We start from the raw sequence: 7,500 nt of genomic DNA on the forward strand, positions 1-7,500 counted from the left end.
CGGCTTGTGGAGAAAGTGTTCTTATATAAAAAGTAAGAGGCACACGAAACACAAGAGCCCGGATAGCTCAGTCGGTAGAGCATCAGACTTTTAATCTGAGGGTCCAGGGTTCCAGTCCCTGTTCGGGCGAAGGGCCATCTTCTTGTCGGCGGCCTCAGCTTGCAGTCGTGACAGTCCAGCACTGCCGTGTGTCGGCGTACGCTTAAAGATGTGACAGAGTTCACATAGAGTGATTGCTTCATGAATTTTTCGTTGCTTGTGGTGGGCTGTTTTCCCCTTTAGGAGTTTTGCGCTAGACGATTTTAGTAAAGCGGTAGCCAGTTCATTGTTTTTTCAGCCAACTTTGAGGTCGACAACGGGACAGAGGACATCAGGGTCGCCGTAGTCGTGGCCGAGTGGTTAAGGCGATGGACTAGAAATCCATTGGGGTTGTTGGTGAAAAATTCATAAGGGGTGATTTTTATGCTCATGTGATATACATTTATGTGTTAAGGGATGTACACAGAGAAGCTCTCTTTCTCTAGTCCCTTTGTGCCAAATGAGTAAGGAAGGGTCTGAGGGCCTCATGAGACCATAGGCTGACCTTAGGGGTCAGGAGGGGGAGGCTTAAGACAATTGCAGAGAGTGTTTGGGGTAAATAATGTATAGAGATGTCTTTCTACTGTCTATCCCATGTGAGAGTATCAGCAGGTTTTCAATTTGTGACCTTGGGTGTGTGAAGAGGTATAAAGCGCAGCAAATCCCTCCCTCCTGCATCACACTCATGCAGCAAACCTGTGTTTCTGTACGACTGTTGATCTTCTTTGCAAAGAATAAACCTTTTTATTAACTATTACTTAAGTTTGTCTTTATTACCGAGGTCTCAAGGGAAATTTCCTCGACAAACTTGGTGTCAGAAGTGGGATTTCATGGCTGTGTCTTCTGACCTGACAGCGGAACGGTGACCGTAATCCTGAACAATAGATGTTCAGCCCTAACCCCGACTAGGATTAAGGGAGACAGGGGCCGTCCCGCCGAGGGCCGGAGGAGCACCACTGGAATCATCAAACGAACCAAATCAAGCCTCCAAAACTGAGACTCTCTGGTAAGAGACAGACTTAATTATTTTCTTTTTTGGGAAAAAGGTAAATTGAAAGTAAATAGGTAAATTTGGAAAAAGGGGACGAACCATACTGACAATTGACAAAATCTACGCGCGAGAGACGTACCAGAGGGTACTGATCGCAACCACGCAGTGGAAGTCTGCGGGGGGTAGATTTGGAAGTGGGAAAGCTTCGACCTCTCCAATCTTGGGTGAAAGATTGGTCCTGTTGGAGACGTCTGACAGGGTATAGGGCGCGCCCGGCTAGGGAAAAAGGTACACTTTGGAAAAAGTGGTCAAGCGTCAGTATGGGGAAATCTCAGAGCAAAATTGAGAAATATGATACGCCGACATTTAGGCAAATGAGAAAGTCGGTGGGTGAAAAGTGTATTTTGGACATAGAAAAACTGATTATGTATCATGAGTTTCCTAGGGATGGAACCTTGAGTGTTGTGAAGCTGAAAGCAGTGAAAGAGTCAGTTAGGGAGGGCAGTGAGGTGCCAAAGAAATGTTGTAAGAGGCATGTGTGTAAGGAATGTGAGGGAACGGTGAATTGTTGGCTTGGCGAGGCAGAGAGAAGAGAAAGAGGGGCTTTACAAAAAGCAATGACAGGGAGTGAAACGAAGATCGGAAAAAAAAAACAGACAATAGTAGAGGATAATGAGGAAAAGATCGATAGAATGTTGAAGGAATTAAAAGTGAGTGAAGAGGAAATTAGGGAATTAAAAGAAGGAAAAACATTTGCATTAATCACAAGTACTGATATGTCTGATGTTTCTGTCTTTAAACATGTTCCACCGCCGTACAATGTCCATCACTACCCTGTGGCCGAGCTGCGCGCTTGGAAAGTTGATCCCGACCTCGACTGCTCCCCTCCAAAACACCCTACAGCACCGCAAGAAGAAGCAGCAGCATGTGGAGCTGAGCCAGACGCACTGCCCGAAGAGACTCTAGGGGGTGACAAGCTGAGCACCGAACTGTTAAGGTTTTGTGAAGAATTCAGCCCGACGATAATGGAGCTAAGGAGACTTTTGCTGTCAAAGCTGGGGCCGACGAACTGGTACAAGATCAGGGGCAGAGTGCCAGAGGACGATTACAGAAGGAAGAGCAGCGACTGCGATGATCCCGCAAATTATGCATACCGGAGAGCTGTGGACAGAGTCGTTGACACGATCAAAGACACGTTTCCGATGCGAATCGACATGTCCAGAGTCAGCCGATGCCAGCAGGAGAAAGATGAAAGGGTCGATGAGTACTACTGCCGCCTGCACGAGGCATTCAACCAATTCTCAGGGCTGACTGAACCGGCGGACAGAGGTCAAGAGCCGGGGAGATGGGAGAGTCATTTGAGAAATGCCTTCCTGGACGGACTGAGACCGGACATTGCGGAAAAGGTAAAAATTTCCTGCATTGAGTTCAGAGAAGTAAGATTGGCCACAGTTTTGATTCACGCGCGACACGCTGATAAGCTGCAGAGAGAGAAGCGTGAGAAGAAACAGGCCAGAATGGACAGAGATCTACAGCTGAGTTTGGCGAAGATAGCCACAGGTGCGCGAAGAGAGAACTGCAAAGGCTGGGGCAGAGGGAAAAAGAAGAAAGCCCCAGCGAAACCTCAGCGCAAGTGGAGCTGCTGGATATGTGAGACCGACGACCATGACTTCAGAGGCTGCTCCAAATGCCGTGCATGCAAACAGGATGGACATTGGGCTGAGAATTGCCCCAAAGCGAGGAAGCAAGAGGAAAAATGGATCGGACTGATGCCAGGAGGGGAACGGGGAGCAGGAGGGGGAGGAGGAGACGAGCGAGCGGCCACAAGTAAAGGGAAGTGAATATAAATCAATTACACACACATACGCATACGCATACAAATACACTGATGTACTGACTGCTCTTTGCAATGAAGAAAAAGCTTGCTTTCCTGTGTCTGTGTCTGAAATGAATGATGATGCTGTTGAAAAGCAGTATGCTATGTATAAGTCTGAGGCGTTTAAAGAAATGCCGAAATATTCACTGATAGTTCAGGGAAAACGAATTGAATTTTTAGCTGATTCAGGGGCTAGAAGGTCAACCGTGCGACTATGTGACTTACCATGTGTACCAGAGCTAACAGATCATGTTTCTGGGTCTCTCTGTGCGTCAGGACGTACAATGTTTGAGAGATTTACAGAACCATTAATTTGCGAAACAGAAACAGGAAGGGTGCTAAAACATGCATTCTTGCTTTCAAAAACTTGTCCCGTACCCATTTTAGGACGAGATCTGATGTGCAAACTAAATTTGAGGCTCATTGCTGATCTCACGGGTGTCAGATGTGTGGAAGGAGATGAGCAGTGGAGCTGTTTGCACGAAAGAGTCTCAATGGGCTTACGAATGGCACATCATAAATCATGATTGGGCTACAATGATGTGCGAAAAAGCTAGGGAATGTGCAACATGCTCTGAGGCAGAAATAATGGCACCTGATGATTTGCATTGTACGTCACATGTCGTAGTGGAAAGGGAAGAAAACTATGAAAAAGATTGGTTTCAGCAGACTTGTGCAGAGACTCTGAGTTTTGACAAAATGTTTTGGCGAAAGGATGTGTGTGCGTTGGCAGCATGCCTTTCAGAGGCTCAGTCTAAACAATGTACAGAGCAGACAGTTCCACATTTGTCGTTAGCGAAGGCTGAAGGACAGGCTTGGGCAGAGGTTGGTTTGTTTATAAAACAATGTGTCGATAGTTTAGACTGGAGAGAAATAGACTCAGGATTGAAACACAGTGAGACTTTGAAAGCATTTATGATGACAGTTGAATGCAAAATTGAGGTTGAAAGAATTATAAGACCAATTCTAAATGACAAAACTGACTGGGAGAATCAGTGCATGGTAAATGTTGAGCCCTCAGATATTCATTCAGCACTGGCAGAGGTACCATCACATGTATGGGCCAAACACAAATATGATGTGGGGTTAATTAAAGGATGTGAACCACGTGTAATCACTCCAAAATCTGATTACAGGCCATGTCAACATCAATATCCACTAAGAAAAGAGGCAATTGAGGGAATAAGGCCAGTGTTTGAATCCTTGTTGAAGGAGGGGGTGATAATTCCATGCGATGATTCGCCAGTTAGAACTCCAATTTTCCAGTGAGAAAAATAAGGGACAAAGGTCAGCCGGCCCAATGGAGGTTTGTACAGGATTTACAGGCAGTAAACGCAGCAACAATACAGAGAGTTCCTTTGGTGCCTAATCCTTATGCAATCCTTTCTCAGATACCGGCTGATGCAAACTTCTTTTCAGTGATTGATTTGGCTCAGTGTGCCAGTGGCAAAAGAGAGCCAATACTGGTTTGCATTTGAATTTAATGGCAAAGGCTATTGCTTTCAACAGTTAGCTCGAAATTTTGCCGAATCGCCAACTAAATTCAACGAAGCGCTGAAAAGAAGTTTGGAACCACTTAAATTATCAGAGGGTATTGTTTTATTGCAGTATATTGATGATATTTTTTGTGTTCTCTAGACGAAGCTACCTGCGTAGCAGACTCTGTGACCCCCCTGAAACTTTTGGCTGAGGAGGGCCACAGAGTCAGCCTGTCAAAAATTGCAATTTGCAAAACAACAGGTAACATTTTTGGGACATGTCATAACACCAAATTGTAAAATCTCTGTCTGACAAGCGTGTTGAAGGTATAAAGAATGTACCAAAACCGATCACAAAAAAACAAATGTTGTCATTTTTGGGAATGTGTTCGTATTGCAGAACGTTCATCCCCAATTATGCAATTCTGGAACAACCCCTAAGAAGCCTAACAGTAGGAAAGGGGCTAAAATCCACCGACAAAATTGAGTGGACAAATTGTCAACATGAAAATTGAGTTAACCCAAGCGCCTGCTTTGGGCCTTCCAAATGGTGATCGGCCGTTTGTGCAGATAGTAGATGAGAAAAATGGGTTTAGGATTTCTGTTTTATTGCAGTTTCATGGAGACAGACTGTGACCTGTGGCCTATTTTTTTTCAATCAAGCTAGAACCAGTAGTAGCAGGCCTGCCTTGCTGTCTGAAGGCGGTGGCATCTGCTGAGAAGGCCTTGATGATGTCTAGAGATTTCTTAGGGTGCCCTGACCTGACATTGATTGTCTGGCACACAGTGTCCATGATTCTGCATGAACAGAAAACATTGCATATATTGACGGCTCGGTGGTCGTGATACCACACTATCTTGCTCGATATTTCAAGAATAGCGTTAAACGTTGCACAACCTTGAATCCTGCCACCCTGCTTCGGACAGAGGAGGATGGGGAGGAACAACTGTTGTCTGACTGCGCTTGATCAAGTGAGTACGCCACATGCAGATCTTTCTGACGTACAACTTGAAACTGAAAGTGTCCTCTTTGTGGATGGTTCAGCGTTCTGAGATCCACAAACAGGTCAGAACAAAGTTGACTATTCTGTGATGACTGAATTTGAAATTGTGACATTTGGCTCGTTGCCATCACACTATTTAGCACAAGCAGCAGAGCTTGTGACTCTAACAGAGGCGTGAAAACTCAGGACGAATAAGTGTGTTACACTTTGAGTTTTTTCAAGATTTTAAAATTTAGATGGGCGCCCAATAGTTCATAATCTCCATTTTGGCAGCTTTATTAGAGATTTTTTTTTAGGGAAAGGATAGCCATTTGCAAATGTGCGGCTCACCCTAACCAGAAAAGACTCTGTTTCTCTAGGGAATGCAAGGACAGCGGCCTCACAGCAGACAGACAAACAGGAGTGCACCCTCTTATCTGAAACTCTCTCCAAAACTAATGAAAACATTTTTTCATCTTTACAGGCCATGCAGACTTTTGCGACAGCAAAGGCAAAGGAGCTCTGGAGGCGGGGCGCCTGTAAAATGACTGAGGGGATTTGGAGGGGTGTGGATGGCAGACCTAGTTTACCCGAACACTTCTTTTTACGTTATTGTCGTTTGACACATGGGTTAGACAATGTGTAAAAAGGGGGAATAGTGACACAAATGAAAGAATTGTGGTTTATAAAGGGGTTAACAACTGAAATTTGTGGAATTTTTTTTATAATTTGCAACACACATTACGTGACAAAAGAGCAGTAGCAGTAGAAGAGGCTCAGACAATGCCACACATTTTGTTAATGAGGCAATAAAACAAAATGGGCAAAATTTGTGAGGAAACTGGACTTACATGGATTAAGTTGCTTTGCAATTGTTCTCATGTACATGAGAATGAGAAAGCGGGTAAGATCAAATTTGAGCCCGTATGAAATTTTGTTCGGCAGACCACCATACGTGGGCTTAGAGGGGGGAAACAACAGCTGCCATCAACAGGATCGTGTGAGCATGACATGTTAGGTTATTGCAAAGAAATGTCTTCTCTGTTGTCTAATATTTGTGTACAGGTGAAAGCTGCCCAAGGAAAGGTTGCTGAAAGTTCCTTGCACAACATCAAACCCGATGATTTCGTGGGATTTCATGGGGGATGAGATCTCAGGAATGAGTGAAAGGTGGCTGGGCCCATTCAATGTGTTCCTAACTACACACACAGCTGTGAAGGTAGCTGACGAGAGAGCCACGTGGATTCATGCTAGCCACTGTAAAAGGTCCCATCTACATCCTGGGAGGAGGAGCGGATGGAGTAAAGAGATTTGAGGCAGACTACAGCGACAACATTACAAATATTGTGGTGCACATGAGAAGGGCCGTAAAAGAGCCCGAAAAAACAGATTCCATACAAGCAGAAAGGTGGACCAGCCTCGGAGGAGGTTGGGCCTATTGGCTGTGTACAACTGTACTGCCGATGTTTGGGGCTTGTCTTTTACTTCTGATGTGTCTACCATGTATTTTGCAGTTGGTTTCCAGCTCAGTACAGAGACTGGTGACATCTAGCGTTTCACCAAAGGTGGTGATTGATAATGTGGTGATGGGTTTTGATTTGGAGAAACCAATCAGTGACAGTGATGATAGCAGTAGTGGAACTTACAGTGAAATGAATTAAGACAGGATGAAACGACGAAGGTTTTAAGCAGGTCATTTGTCCGTGTTACGAGACAATGCAACAAGACGAAGGGATTGACTGTCTTTATGTCTGTGACTGTAATGTGTGGCTTGCTTTCGAAAGGGGGAAAAAACCCAAAACAAAAAGCCTTTGCATATTTTAAGTTTTTTCCAACTTAAGAGAATGATCATTTATATAAAAATCAAAGATGAAGAATACAAATGTGATGTAACAACTTGAGTTTGCTATATTTTCATTATGAGTTTTAGAAATGTATTACATGTATTAGAAAGATGTAACCATAGAAAACATACAACCAGTAGTAATGAAGTTTTTTTTGAGTTTCATATGAATAACATTTCTATTTTGGGATCTGAGAGGTGACTGAGGGTCTGACCCATGTCAGGAATGCAATAACAGTGTTTATTCGTTT

The sequence above is a fragment of the Garra rufa genome, chromosome 2 (assembly GCF_049309525.1).
Source record: "Garra rufa chromosome 2, GarRuf1.0, whole genome shotgun sequence".
Lineage (NCBI taxonomy): Eukaryota > Metazoa > Chordata > Actinopteri > Cypriniformes > Cyprinidae > Garra > Garra rufa.